Raw genomic sequence first — 14863 nt, forward strand, 5'->3', positions numbered from 1 at the left:
AAAGATGTGCTCAGGAAATAGACTAGATAATGTCTTGTTAAGAGCAGCATCCCTTTGAAAAAGACCATCACATGTCTCCAATTTTGGATGCCAAATGGGTCTTTGAACAAGTGTAACCCATTTAGATATTTCCTAAAAGTGACAGGTAATGCTTCTCCCAGTAACTCAATTTATTGGGGGAAAAAAGAATCTTGAATCATCTGCACAAGCGTGTCAGGCATATTCCTTGAAAGCTGTTGGAATGCTCAGTTCCAAAGTATGTTCTTGGATTCCTCGGAAAGAGACTTGGGGATTTAAGTCATCCATGCAGTCGATTTTACCATTGTTCACTTCCAATGTGACAACTTTTCTCCCTTCTATAACTTGGACTAACTTTCTCCTCCAAATATCAAATATTTCCCAACGAGCCTTTTACAATGAAATAAGGATGCATGTAAGTCCTCTTCTGTAAGAGGGTCTTGGGATTTGCCTCCTCTTCAATTTAAGATTTGTGGGCTCTCTCCATTAGTGACAAGTTACTCTAAATAGGATCCAGGCGGTTAATCAGTTGCCATTAAACAGGAGTGAATTGTTCTGTGCTTGGTTGCTAATAGCGCAGACTTTTCCATGGAAAAATAAACACTGCTAGATCCACTCTGCAGACCATAGAAGCAGTATCAGTTCATCAGGACAGATAGCCACTGGTTGTATTTTCAATACAATATTCAAAGGTGAAAGATTTTTGTTAAGTGCACCTTGGAGTATTTTGGTCTGGATGCCATGGAGGGAATTAGAAAACTGTGAAAGATACATTTCTGAAAACACACAGGTAGGAGGGAAAACTTCATTTCTCCAGTAAATGTGCCAATCGCTTTCTCTGGAATTTATGTTTTATTTCCTGGCGAGGAGATGCCTCTTTAATTGTGTGTTTAAGTGGAAATGGCATAAATACTAAAAGTGATGGTTCCAAGCAAAGGAGCATTTTTCTTATGGAATTAACAACAGAAATGTATCCTACTCAACTTTCTCCACAGAGTTGCAAAGCTGTAAAGCTCTTCTCTGGAAACATGGATACTCATCACTTGAGTGACTGAAACAAATTGGTGGGGAATAAATGGCCCGGAGCTGGTCCTTTACACTATGGCATTAAAAACGAATATTAAGTACACCCCCAACTATGTAAAGCTATCACCTGGAGGCCAAAATGAGTTTAGTGCCTTGACCATAATGGTAACCAGCCCATTCTTAGAAATTTACATGCACTCAGAACTTTATATCCTCACAGCCATTCTGTAACTGGGGTGTGACAATTATCTCTGCTTTGTCAATAAGGAAAACAAGGCTTAGAGAGGTAAATAATGCCTGGTGCAAACGGAAGTCAGGGAAGGAGATGCATTATGTACCTACGAGTGAGGGCAAAACCACACACCTAAGGTTAAAGGATTCTCCCTTCCACAGGGAGGGAAACTGAACCCAAATCCAAATGACAGTATCAGGGACTTGGCAACAATAATTGTAGCAAATATTTAATAATACATACACCTGCTATGTATGGGAATAGGGTACCATGCAAAGTTACCTGCAGAGAGATGGGTAAAATAGAACCATTTTGCAAAGTTTATGATGCATGGGAGAGAGAAACTGCAATAATTACAGAACAACATCTTACTTAATAAGAAAAAATAAATATAATTTAATGAGGAAACGGCATTCTCTAAGGATTCCTTTAACTCTTGCTTGTTTTAAATGAGAACATAATGATCCTGTCCCTGCAAAATCAGTTAAGTATTTATATTTCCATCTGGTATGTCATATGGGGTCTTCGATGAAAAACTGGCCCTTTCACGGGAGAGCTAAGGCGAAAGAGGCTGAGCTCATTCTTAGGGTGAAATTTTCAAGAAAAATTGTCTTTTTGTGGTCATTCCATTCTTGTTTCTACATTAGAGAATTACTCTATTGTATAAAGTTAATTTTGGAATCTTTCAGCTAAGAGACCCTCCCTCAGAGATTAAAGATATTACTAAACATAACCCAGGAAAATTGCCTGTTGGTAATGCATGTACTCAACGCAAATAACACAGGTCTTTAAAATAAAGTAGATTGCTTCACTGTGGGTACAGTTCTCTATAACCTGATCCTCTGAAAACACAACTCTGGACCAAGATTTCTTTCATTGTGATTAAAAAAAAAAAAGACCAGGACCTTGTCAGCTGGATTGAGATAACTAGAAACAAAATTCCTTCCTTAAAATGTCCTGGGCATGTACATTTCCTAGAGAGTATCAAGCTATTTGCAATGTGCCATATTTCCCCCCAGTGATGATAATCACTGGAAACTTCCGGCCACACACAGAGTCATTATTTGTATTGGAGACAATGTATTTTATCTCATAAAAGAGCACAGACACATTTTGCTATCCTTGTCTAGAATAACAATCTGACCGCACAGTTCTCCCAAAGCCAAGCGGTAGAAATATAAGCGCTCAAGTGACATAATGTGTCCAACAGATATTATGTTCCCTTCAAATTATTCACAGATTGTCTAGGCTGCATTATGACTCATTCTTCATCAAGACAAGACTCAATCCATCCTCATGCAACAGATTTATTCAGTCTATGGCTAGTGGTTTAGCTGTAATTTCTTCAAATGTTGATTTCTAAGGAGACCTTATGAGAATTGCAATTTGGAAAATCCTGACTGGAGTCGTGACAGCAGCTTAGCTCCTAATTTTTCTTTTATACTACATATGAGGCATTCCTAAAGATGCCACCTGCTCAGAATGCAGGGCTTATTTTATATACCATTCCCTTCCTGAGAAAGTGGAGTAGTGAATCTGATGTGGTGGACTACCTCATTTTTCACTCCCAAATCACATTTAAAAAGGCCTTAAAAGGTTTAAATAACCACATACACCAAAATGGCCTGTGCTGAGGATCAGCGACATGTCATTCCCTGGGAATTTCATGAATGGCAGACAGAAAGAACATCTTGAAACTTGAGTTATAGGGGAAATTATATGCCAGATTTCCAGAGTGGGCAGGTTGCTCTGAAATTAATCAGCCATTATTAAAATTTACTTTCATACATACTTGGCAGACCGGGTCATTTTTGTTTGTTTATGTACTCACACAATTACTGAAGTCAGTGTTATGCCATACAGAGTACTAGACCTGTGGGATAAGAAAATGTTCCTGCCCAGGATCTCACGATCTAAAAAGAAAGACATGGCAGTGTGTATGGCACTCTGTGAGTGAGTTTCTTTCTCACTTAGCAGAATGTTTTAAGCTTCATCCAGGATGGGACACACATCAGCACACCTCCTTTTCATTGCCAAGTAATATTCCTCTGTAGTGATGGAACACGCTTGCTGTATTCATTCATTCATCAGTTGGTGATCTTTCACTGGTGGATGTCAATATACAGTGTCATGCTTGTTAAAATAATTATCTGTTCTGTCAGACAATTCCCACAGCCCCCTCCGTCTGCTACAGTTCTGGGGTTTGTTCTCCAAGGACACGGCAGGTGGCTGTGCACATTAACCTCTACTTTGTCTTCCCTTGCACCTCTCATTTGCAGCCACAGGACCAGACCCATCCTGGCCAGTCCCATCAGGCTTCTAAGAGCCTGATCGGCTTTCGGTCTTAACATCTAGCTCCCCACTTCTTCCACGGAAGCAAACTAGACCACCCAATTTCTTTCACGGCTCATGGAGCATAATCTGCCCCTAGAATCTCCACCGCATGCTTTTTCTCTTGCATTTGGTGCATTACTGGGATTTCCTTTGACCTAAGCGTCAAAGTCCTTAAAAGTCCAGCTCAGGAATTTCACCAAACCAAAGTCCAGATTACCAAACCAAAAGTCCAGATAACCAGAATAAGTTCAAAAGACTGAATACCAATCTAGCTGAAGTTAGTGGCCTGCTGATAGAAGTAGGCTGGTTCTGGAGAACAGGTGGCGCTTGGAATAGAGGAAACACTCTTGCCAGTTTTAGCCCCAAAGCAGGTGACCACCTGTACTTTAGGGAAGGAAAAGTCCATTGTTGTTCCGATTAGAAATGGAATAAAATACTGAGGCGGGCAGTAAGCTCAAATGCTACTTTGTGTGTGAAGTCTTCCTTCAAAATCCTGCTTGCCCCCCTAAAACTCAGTCCCTTGCCACACCTCAGGACTTCCCACTCTTTGGCACATAGCATTTGCAAGCCTGCTGTTAAAACATCAGTTAGAGACATACACTTTTTAAAAAAATGAATAATCCCAGTATTTGAGATCAGAAGGAAATTTTGTTAGATGGGAAATCATGAAGCGTTGTAAATACACAAGCCAGTTTCCTCTGAACTCTATGTGGCCCCTGAAACTTGGGGATGGGTGGAAATACCACAGATGAGAACTCCTTTGAGTTATCAATTACATCTAGACATTTCACTGCAGTTCCGGTGTTCTCAATTTATCCACAATCTGAGAACCAAGTTGTGTTTTCCCATGGGAAGCTTATCCCGACTCCATGAAACCTCTGCCCATTGAATGGCCCTCTGTGTTCATATAAAACCAAATCACCCTGCTGAAAGAAGAGGTCATATGTGCCTTGTCCCAGTCAGGACTAAGAATCATGGTTTTTAAATTTATTGTCAAACACAGGGCCAGGAAGATATTTACCCAGGCCAGGTTTCTGTAAGGAATTCTCAGTTCAGTTTCATGCTTTTGATTCATTTATTTTTCCCATAACTAGCACGCATCGGCATATATTTCTGCATTCATTCACTACAGCCCTGGATTAGAACATTTTCTCCTAAAGCTTTATTTTTTCTCTTTTCTCTGTCTCAGTTTCTTATAAAATGTTTGCAACACTATTTATGCCTCTTCATTTAATGTGAAAAACCCTGAGAAGTTAGTTTCCACTTTGGATTATATGTATGAGTTCTTTGAACGTTCTCAAAGACCTGAGTTCTTGTTTTGCGATTTTGTATGTCAAGGTTGATTGGTATAAGTTGAACCACCCAGCCATTCACCAACTGCAATATTCTTTTCTCAAGTATTAAGTAATGATTTCCTTTAAATGTCATTCACATGATTAACGGGGGGTTGTGGATATTGCAAATCGTATCCTAGGAACGTTTTCGTAAGTCCATAATTTATAAAGACAGAAAAAAAAATCCTCCGCCCACCAGTAAAAACAACACAAAAGTGCTTTTCTATAAAACGCTGAAAGCTTGATGTTTTTTGAGTTGTTTTTTATATCCTCCTGTGGCCTTCACATTATCACGAGGTGTCTGGATGTCTGTCATGGAAGTGAATAAACACCTCTATTGTGCTGCCTTTTACTTTATGGGTGGACAGTCCATCTCCAAGCTGACTTTGTTGGACTTTGATTATCTGCCCGTATGGGAGGAGCTGTGCCTTGCGTGGGGCCATATGCTCACCACCAGGCCCTTGTCCTCCGTGCAGGATCCGGGACTCACACGTGCACAGCCACAATACGGCATTTGAGCCTGTGTCCTGTTGGTTGTCTCCATACAAGGAAACCTGTACCCCACCCCCTGTCTCCACGTCTGCTATAGACTAAATGTTTGCAACTCCCCTAAATTTGTATGTTGAAACCTAACCCCCAATGGATGGCATTTGGAGGTGGAACCTTTGAGAGGGTATTAGGTCACGAGGGTGGAACACCATGAATGGGATTAGTGTACTTATAAAAGAGACTCCATTGCTTCCTCATGTTACACACACACACACACACACACACACACACACACACACACATACACACTGGAGGGAAGAGCTAAGAGTGCCCCCGTCTTGAATCTCCTGCATAAATGCCAGACCTCCCATGAGCATTCCCAGACGCAGTGCCTGCTCCCCACCACTTGCCCCACACCTCAATCTACCCCACCTCGTCTTCTTGGCTTATGCACCCTTCCTCCAGCAGGAGGAAGACCTTTAAGCAGTGTGCTCTCTACAGAACGATGCTCACTAGCTGACACTTGAGTCCTTGATAGTAATAACAACAGCTTTCATTACTGGACACTCCCATGCCAGCTGCTACAGTTTCACGTGCATTACCTGCCTTGTTCATAACATCTATATTGTGGGCATTTCTATGTCTTTTCACCTCCTTATTTTGCAGTTGAGTACATAGGGTTTCAGGGAGGACAAGCAGCTTTCCCAAAATGACACAGATAAAGCACAGAGTCTGCTCTGTGGTGTTATTCTATCCACCTTCCCATCCTCCAGCACTGGGACTAACGAATTGCACTATTCAACGACGAGGATATTTATATTATAAATATAAATGTGCCATCTGGACAGTCGGTACGGCTTTACGCTTTCCAGTGTAAAGATCGAAATTCAGGGAAGAGCCCCACTGAATTGTGAAAATTTTGATTTCACTCTTTGCATTTTGATTGTAGTCATTATTTGAGCTTACCACTGCAAAGTTTGGGATAGGTACATACATGAAATCTTAAAGATCAACTCACTCGGGCTTCAGACATTGTGTAATTTCCAGAAAATGAGATTTTCCCCATCTTCATTAATCCAAAGGAAGCCTCCTTTTGAACTTTCCTAATTCTTCTTCAATTGACCATCTTTTTGTTAATTACTTTACTGTTTTTGAAGAGCAGATAGTTCACTAATACTCAGTAAATGCTCCAAAGTTCATTATGAAGGGACAATGTTGGTTTTATCTTTCCTACAAAAATAGCTGTGTCCATGGAAACTGTACACTGCCCCTTAGACTAGATGTTGAATGTTGGTTTGTGCAAAAGAGAAAATCCTATTCTGTTCATTTTTTTCAATTCATCTTTTTTAACTAGTCACCACTTAATATATGGTCCATGTGAGGTAATGTTGCTTCCTTCTCATAGATACATAAGATTCGTGGGATCATGACCATTCAAATGTATAAGGCTCTGCAATAGGTTTAATATTTTCTAGTTAAGGTATTCTGATAACACTTTTATTATACAAGGCCAATGTAAACTGTTAGCTGGACACTTTGTTGAGCTATTCTGTAGAAATGTACACTCTGTTCATACATTTAACTTTTTCCTCCAAGTCATGTATGTTAAGAAATTAGACATAGCTAGTCCTTTTATCAACCCGTTTAAATTTACCCAAAGAATGAATATATCTGTAAACTTAGTCTCTTCGAAGCTTGGCAAACACAGACACAGTGTTCGGAATGGGATTTGCAAATCAGATTCCCTTGGAAATGAATATTGGCTGAGCTTATACATACGAGTGAAGATGTTCCTTAAGGTTTAGATTTTCAAAAATACCCCAAATGCTAGTGTACAGAGAGTTTTTGAGGGAGAGAAAGATGTGAGAATACTGAAAATATTCTAAACAAAATTTTAAAAAACATGTATTACCTGATTTTCAGCCAATATTAAGGCAGTAAACATTTTAGATCTTAATATCAAGAGCAGTGACGTGATGTTAAACGCACATGTGCATCCTTTAGTACACCAGTGAGGCAAAATGCTTGCTCAATAGCAGGAGAAGAGATGTCTAATGAGACAAGCCCCACAAAATGGCTCACAGAGATTTCTGTGGCTCCCATCCTGGGACAGGCAGTGTCTAGAGAGGGCTGGGTGGGACTTGAGTTCTGCTCCTCCAAATTACACCATGTCTTTTCCCATTGTTGAGCATCACAGCCTTATTGCATGACATCCAATCCAGGGAGCAGAGGGGATGGAAAAACACAATGAGAGGTCGCCATCTCTCACTCAAACCCCACTACCCCTCAACATCCACACAAGAGGTGGACCAGCTCCCTGTAAACACTGAGCTATCGTTTCCTGTTCTGTGAAGGGTAGATACCACATCCCTCCCATGTTTTTTTGTGAGATCACAGGACAAATTACATGTGAAAAAAGGTTTTGTGAATTGTCTATATTTTATGTACCCCCAAACATGGGTAAAGGGTGTGGGAGCAGGAAGAAACACTGTTGACATTGAGAATAAAATCTACAGAGGGAGAGTGAGGCTTGTTAGTGAATGAAGTTGCAAAGTTCAAGTCCAGTTTATTTTTTGAACAACTAAGCAAAAATCACAGAATTTTCCCAGAAAATATTGCCTTCATCTACATGGCACTGTCCTCAGTCATATAGCACAAGGGCATCTGATCATCTTACAGTTTCCAGGAAATGCTTGTATGTAAACCTGCTATTACCCTAAAGGATTCATTGTTATGGAGACCATATAAAGATTCTACTCAGAAAGCAAAAACCCTCTCATCTTACAGGGTGTCTGTAAATGAGTCCACACATTCATGAATTACCTTCAGGGTTCCTGACCCTAAGAAAGAGATAATTAGCATTATGCTGTAAAAAACTGCCTTACGGAAACCTAGAATTATACGCTATTCTCCTTAATATAACATAGGGGAAAGACAGCATCTTGGGGCTCGTCTGAAAAACATGCCCTGAGACATCTTAGGAGAAAGTAAGTTTGCTTTCCAAAGGGTAAGAGAGAGCCTGAAACTCAAGTTCCCATCAACCACACACTTATAAATAATGTATCAATGAAAAACATATCAAAATCTTACAGTGTGTTGATAGGTATTTCCTGCCTGGCTGCAACACCTCCTAATGGAGGAACTGTATTGTTTTACCTACATTTCTGAAAACAGACATCTTTTTGTTGTCCCACATGACGTCCTTCTTTCCTGTTTGGCTAATGAAATAACGCAGTGTAGTACTTACCTATTCCTGCATGAAAAGTTATCCCAAAATGCAGTGGCTTAGAGCAAACCACACGCATTATCCCACAGCTTCTGTGCTCAGCTTAGCTGCATCCTCTGAGCACAGTCACCTGAAGGCCCAACCGGGGAAGCACACGCGTCCCAGCCCCCACGGTTGCTGACAGGGTGCAGTTCTCTGAAGTTTGCTGGACGGAGGGCCATGCTTCCTTTGTGACTGGTGGTCAGAACTTTCCCTCAGTGCCTGCCCTTGTGGGCTTCTCAAACATGTCAACATACACCACCCAAGTCTGCAAGTCGAGAAGGTACTAAAAGTAGTCCACTACCAAGATGGACATCGCAGACTTTCATGACCTCATCATAGAAGTGACATCTCTTCATTGTTTCAGTACAGTAGACCCCTTATCTGCATTCCAAGACTCCCAGTGGATGCATGAAACCATGAATCATACCAAACCTTCTATCTATCTATCTATCTATCTATCTATCTATCTATCTATCTATCTATCTATCTATCTATCTATCTATCTATCTGTCTATCAATCATCTATCTATCTATCTTTATCTATCTACCATCTGTAGGTAGATAGATATATGTATATATATGTATGATGTTTCTCATGCACATATTCCCATGATAATTAGTTGTAAAGTAGGTACAGTAAGAGAGGAACAATAATAGTAAAATAGAGTAATTATAAAATATACATAATAAAAGTTGTGTGAATGTGGTCTCTCTCAGAAGATCTTATTGTACTTCACTCACCCTTCTTGTGATGATGTGAGATGATCAATGCCTACCTGACGAGATGAAGTGAGCTGGATGGTGCAGGCATCGTGAGGCAGTGTTAGGCTACTGTTCACCTTCTGGGGACACATCAGAAGGAGGGTCATTTTCCTCCAGATGGTGGTTGACCTGGAGTAACTGAAACCACAGAACGCAAAGCCACAGATGAGTGGGGACTGTATTATTCTATTCATTGGAAGGAAGTCATTAGGTCCTCCCACACAAATACACAAAGTGGGGGCACTGCACAGGTCCCATCAGGAGGTGGGAAATCATTGGGAACCTTTCTAGAAGCAACAGCATGCAGACCTGCCTCATGGGACCGAAAGGGAGCTCAAAGAGACAGGACAGAACACTTAGCACGATGCTCAGTGATAATCTGCATGCTGGACCCATGTCGTTTGCATTTTTAAACAATGGTTCAGTTTGGATTGTAAGCAAAGTTCTAAGAAAATATATTGGGGAATTATTTCCAATGCTTAGTATGTCCTCCCAAATGAAATCCTCATTTGGTCCTCAGCCTAACAATCAGATTCACTCATACCCATCTATAAAGTTTAGGTTTTAATAGGATAACAGAAATGAAATAAAGCAAAACATTTTCTTTGTGTGGCTCATGGGAATGATAAATCCATACATTAAACTGTATTTCCTTAGAGGTAAATTCCTAATGGAAGAGAAATAAGCAGATATGTTATAGAGTTGTTCATGGCATGTGTTTTTGAGCTGAAGTCATCATTAGATTTTTTAACAAGACTTCATGATTATAAAAAGAAAACGTGGTCACACTAGAGGATGTCAGAATATGTAATGAGGCAAACCAAGTCTGCAACATAAAGAAAAACACTGCTTCTGTTCTTTTAACAGCTTTATTGAGCTGTGATTCCCACACTACAATTTCACCTCCATAACGTGCACCTTCAGTGGTTTTTACTGTATTCTATCCACAGGGGTGTGTCATCATCATCACAATCAATTTTATTTAACCTGTACTTTGACATAGAACCCCCTAGCCTTTTCGTCTCCGCATTAACATACATTTTTTATAACCTGAATTTGCACTTGACATGTTGTATTCCCCCTTCCAAAAATATTCTGCAGGTGCGTGCTTTATAATAGGCATGTGGTCATATATGGAAAAAACAACAACAACTTTCTTTTATGGATGGTTAGTTTTCAGCAAGACACTTTTGCTAAATAATAGTGTCATTTAGTCTTTGAAAAACTTTGCAAAAAGTTTGCTCTTATTTATAGAGAACCGAGGGCCATAGAGAAGATAAGATTCTTGACCACAGTTGTTGACGTGGTAAGCAGTGAGTGGTCTTCTCATTTCCAGGGTCTGACTCTGCTTTCTTCATATGATCATACGCTCATTTGGTTGGCCAACCCCTCAGTGTCGAAAATGTAATTGGTTTTTGATTATGAGATATTATAACTCTATCATTTGTTTAATGGTGCATAAGAACCGATCCAAACATTTAGCAAGTTAAACAGTAATTTATCTCATAAAATTTGTGGGTCAGGCATTGAGGAGTAGCTATACTGGGTCCTCTGACTTAGGAATACTTATGAGATTGTAATTAAAAGTCAGCTGGTCTGGGGTCTTATCTGAAGTCTCCCTTGGGGAAGGATCTATTCCCAGACTTGCTGGCTTGGCTTTAGGAGACGTAAGGTTCTCACTGGCTGCTGGCCAGAGACAGCATTTCTTTTACATGCTATCTTCTCCATAGGCTATAGGATAAATGAGGTTTTCTACCCAAGTTTTATAGTTCCAAGCATTCTCTTTCACTCCTTGGCCCTCGTTAATGGGACTCATTAAAATATGCAGTCGTTGTTTTTCAATGTGAGTGCTGGCCTTCCTGGGGTGGGGAAATAGTTACAAGGACCCAAACATTAATTTGTCCTTGAAATTCTCTATCGTACAGTCAGGGCTACATTCATTGTTAGAATATATCATGTTGGTGATGGGTGGAGAGGAGGCATTCAGCGACAATAAAAATCACAAGGATCCCAGTGCCCCATCCCAACTAGTCTATAAAAGAGATAAGAAGAGTCAGTGCTAATTGTAGAATTTGGTGCTTTCTCAACCTCTGCTGGAGACGCTACTTTTTGCTCTAATGAAAACTTGTATTTCATCTGCTGTCCTTTGACTCAAAGGCTACTGGTAAGAAATCATGACGACAGTCCTACTGTTCTAACTTAATTCATGCTGTATAATAGAACCACTCTCCAAGGAGCCCGGATTGCACTAGATATTGGATATATAAATATACCACGTTTCACAAGATTTCAGATGTGTGTAATCCTGCTCTGTTGTGTTCTTTTCCGGACAATTAAAACAACAGGATCTTATTGCATAATCAGGTGTTACTCTAACTTGGTCTCTTTAAATGAGGTTAGTTATTCTCGGCATTCAAACATGCTACTGAGATGTGCTCCCACTTTTAAAAGTGCCCCCAGTGAATGAAGACAAAGACACCTGCTTCCCCTAAGGCACGGCCATTGTGTAAAATGCAGGCATGGAGTAATTTATGACTCACCTTCTCTGTAGTCATACCCAGACCAACTAGACTCTGCTAGTGGTGGTACCAGCCCCTCCCCATTCCAAAGATACTGGAAAGTCTGTGTTTGAAGAGACTGACCTGAATTTACGTTTGAAACATTGCAATTTCATCCTATATTTTACAAGAATGGATGGAAGTGTCTGTCACCAGTCCTACATTCTTCCTGGAACGATGCTGTTGAGCATCTTTGGGTACCACAGGCTTGTTCCTTAGATCATTCAAAGTATCAAAGTCATACTTTGCTGCTCAGACTTATGCTCTGCAAAGCGTATCAAGGATTAGTCAGGCCATAGTCATCTGCAACTGCTAAATGATTTTATTAGAAGGAAAATCTTACAGCTCTGAGACAAAGTATGAATTCAAACTCAGGGGAGGGCCATCATACAGATAAACAACTATTTCTCCAGGGCTGTTAAAATTGCTATCACTTGGTCAAACAGATGATGCGGCCATTAAAACAATTTGTCAATGAGGGAAATTTCCCTCTTTCTTTATTTTCCATAGGATTCTGTAGAAATAGCTTCCATTCGAAAACCAATCAGACTGATTTCTGTTCCCCTCAGAACTCGAATGTTTCTGGAGCCAAACATCCCTCTATTTTCTAGGGATCAAGTCAAAGTTCACTTCAGTTTTGAAGATATCCCTCATTTGCCCACCTGAAATGGACTTTTTTCTCTGAAAATAATTTTCTGCTACTTTCCTTAGGTCTCATGCTTCATTCACAATTTACCCAATTTATATTTATTTGTGTGTTTGCTTTTTAACATTAACTACACCATCTTATTCCTCCTTTTCTTCCTCCACGTTTAGGATAGAGTCCTGCAGGCAATAAATGGGAAGACAAATAGCTGCTTAATGAATTAATAATTTGCCTGAATGGATCCTCAAATATAAATTTGGATCAACCAGTAATTACCAGCAAGTTTCTCAGATATTATCAGACCATATAAATAATTGAAAATGTCTACATCACAAAGAGCTTCCGCTATCCTTATAAAAGATCTTTCCCTCCAATGATGAAATTGGGTATTTCAGACCAACTCTGCAGAAATTTAAGCACCTGCAAATTCATGTATTTCTATTTTACCCCTGCACCCAAATTTAGATGCATCTATAAGGACTCTGCATGATGCACAGTGTCATTGCATTAATTCATTTACAAGGCTTGCCACTCTGATATATTTTGCAGAAATATTCATGAAATATAAGTGGCTTTCATGCAAAAGGCATTAATCCAAGAAGTCTTCATTTAAGACAACTAATTATCTTTACAACTAATAAGAGCATAAGCAAACAGTTAATGAATTTGCTAATTGTTTTTCCATTCTTTGGACCTTTGTATGGCCTTTAGTTGTTAAAGATACTCTAACTAAGGTGAAACAAAGAACAGCTACATTTCAATATTTCTTTTCCCTTTCTCTGTTTTGTTTTTCTATAAGTCAACAGAGCATATGAAAAAAAAAATTAAAGCTAAGACATGATTTCATTCATTGAACAAAAAAGTATCTGTACTTTTCCAAGGTGTGCACAATGCATCTTCATTTGTACATCAATTGTTCATGGAAAGGCAGGCACAGAGGTAACGGCCATGACCTGGTCTTCAGGGGTCTAGAGGGGTCCGCAGGCTGGTAGGATGCATGAAGTCATCTAGCAGCTATGATAAGATGGGAGGGGAGTACAATGGGGGTCAGAGCAGGAAGCTTTCTGTGGCTGTACAAGGAAAGGGCACCCACACTGATTACAGGCAAGAAAGGGATGTTTAAAGCATAACTGCTGGGTGAGCATGACTTGTAGGAGGGCAGAAGGGGGTTAGGGGATCTGGTGTTGGGGATGTACTGCCATCTGAGTGGGCAGCATGTGTGAACCCTGAGAAGCAGGAGGGTACTTGCCCGTTGGTGATCAAGGCTCACTATGTCTGAACAATGCTCCAGAAAGGAGGCATGGTGAGACACAATGGGGACGTGATTGCCACACATTTATGGGGTGGTCTCAGCTCTGGAAAGCTTCCAACTCTCTCCAAAATATCTCCCTCTAGATCCTTTCTTTGTCCCCCACTGCCTGCTTCCTCTCTTGGGGCTGTGATATGGGCTTTCATGAGAAAAAAGTGTCTGCAGTGTAAGCCCCCCAGTCTGTGGTCCCTTGTTACGGCAGCCCTAGTGATGAATACATCCTTCGGGTGGGCGCCACATCCCATGGACCCATCTCTAATTCCATTCTTTGTCTCAAGGCCATGTATTTGACAGCATTCTTCTAAACCCTCTCCCCCTCTGAGTCCCGGGGTGGAAACGGCTCTCCTTGGCATGATACGCCAACCCAGTTGGTTAGTGACACCGGCCCGCATGTTTGTAAATGCCCCCGGACAGCCATAGGTTCCGATGGAGTGCCTATATTTAAGTGTGCCTGTACTTCCCGTAGGAACCTGACCGACAGTCTGAGCTGGGAGCCGAGTGTTTGGCTTCTCTGGCTCTGCTGGGCTCCAAACAGCGGCACCTCAGTCAGCTTGCATTGCTGGACAGACGCAGGTGGGACCTTTGTTAGAAAAGCCACTGTTCTTCTAGGCAACCACGTTTCAGCCCATGTGTCTCTCTGCATTAAGAGACCTTACAGGAAGCCAGACTGAATTCCAGTGCCAAGCTCCCCCATGCCACAGCCCTGAGGGCACCTGCTGGGTTAACGATTTAACCAGCAGCTATGATGTGTTCCAGGGACCTGCAGATCCCTCAGCAGGCTGGAAGGATCCTTCTTGGGGCACCCCTAAGTCCTCCGCATATCCAGGTCGATGGCTTAGGATCTGTCACTCCATGCCAGCCCGGGTAGATGCCATGATTCCTCTGCA

The 14863-nt window shown here is 40.9% G+C and overlaps 1 long non-coding RNA gene across 1 annotated transcript in view; it reads right to left on the bottom strand.

Moving 5' to 3' along the window:
- The window catches only part of LOC118935976 (uncharacterized), a 258868-nt gene that overhangs the window by 76244 nt on the left and 167761 nt on the right, over positions 1-14863 (bottom strand). Inside the window, exon 4 of the long non-coding RNA XR_005034071.2 lies at positions 9478-9601. This is a non-coding gene — a long non-coding RNA (uncharacterized LOC118935976). The remainder of the gene's footprint in view (positions 1-9477; positions 9602-14863) is intronic.

The sequence above is a fragment of the Manis pentadactyla genome, chromosome X (assembly GCF_030020395.1).
Source record: "Manis pentadactyla isolate mManPen7 chromosome X, mManPen7.hap1, whole genome shotgun sequence".
NCBI classification, from domain to species: domain Eukaryota; kingdom Metazoa; phylum Chordata; class Mammalia; order Pholidota; family Manidae; genus Manis; species Manis pentadactyla.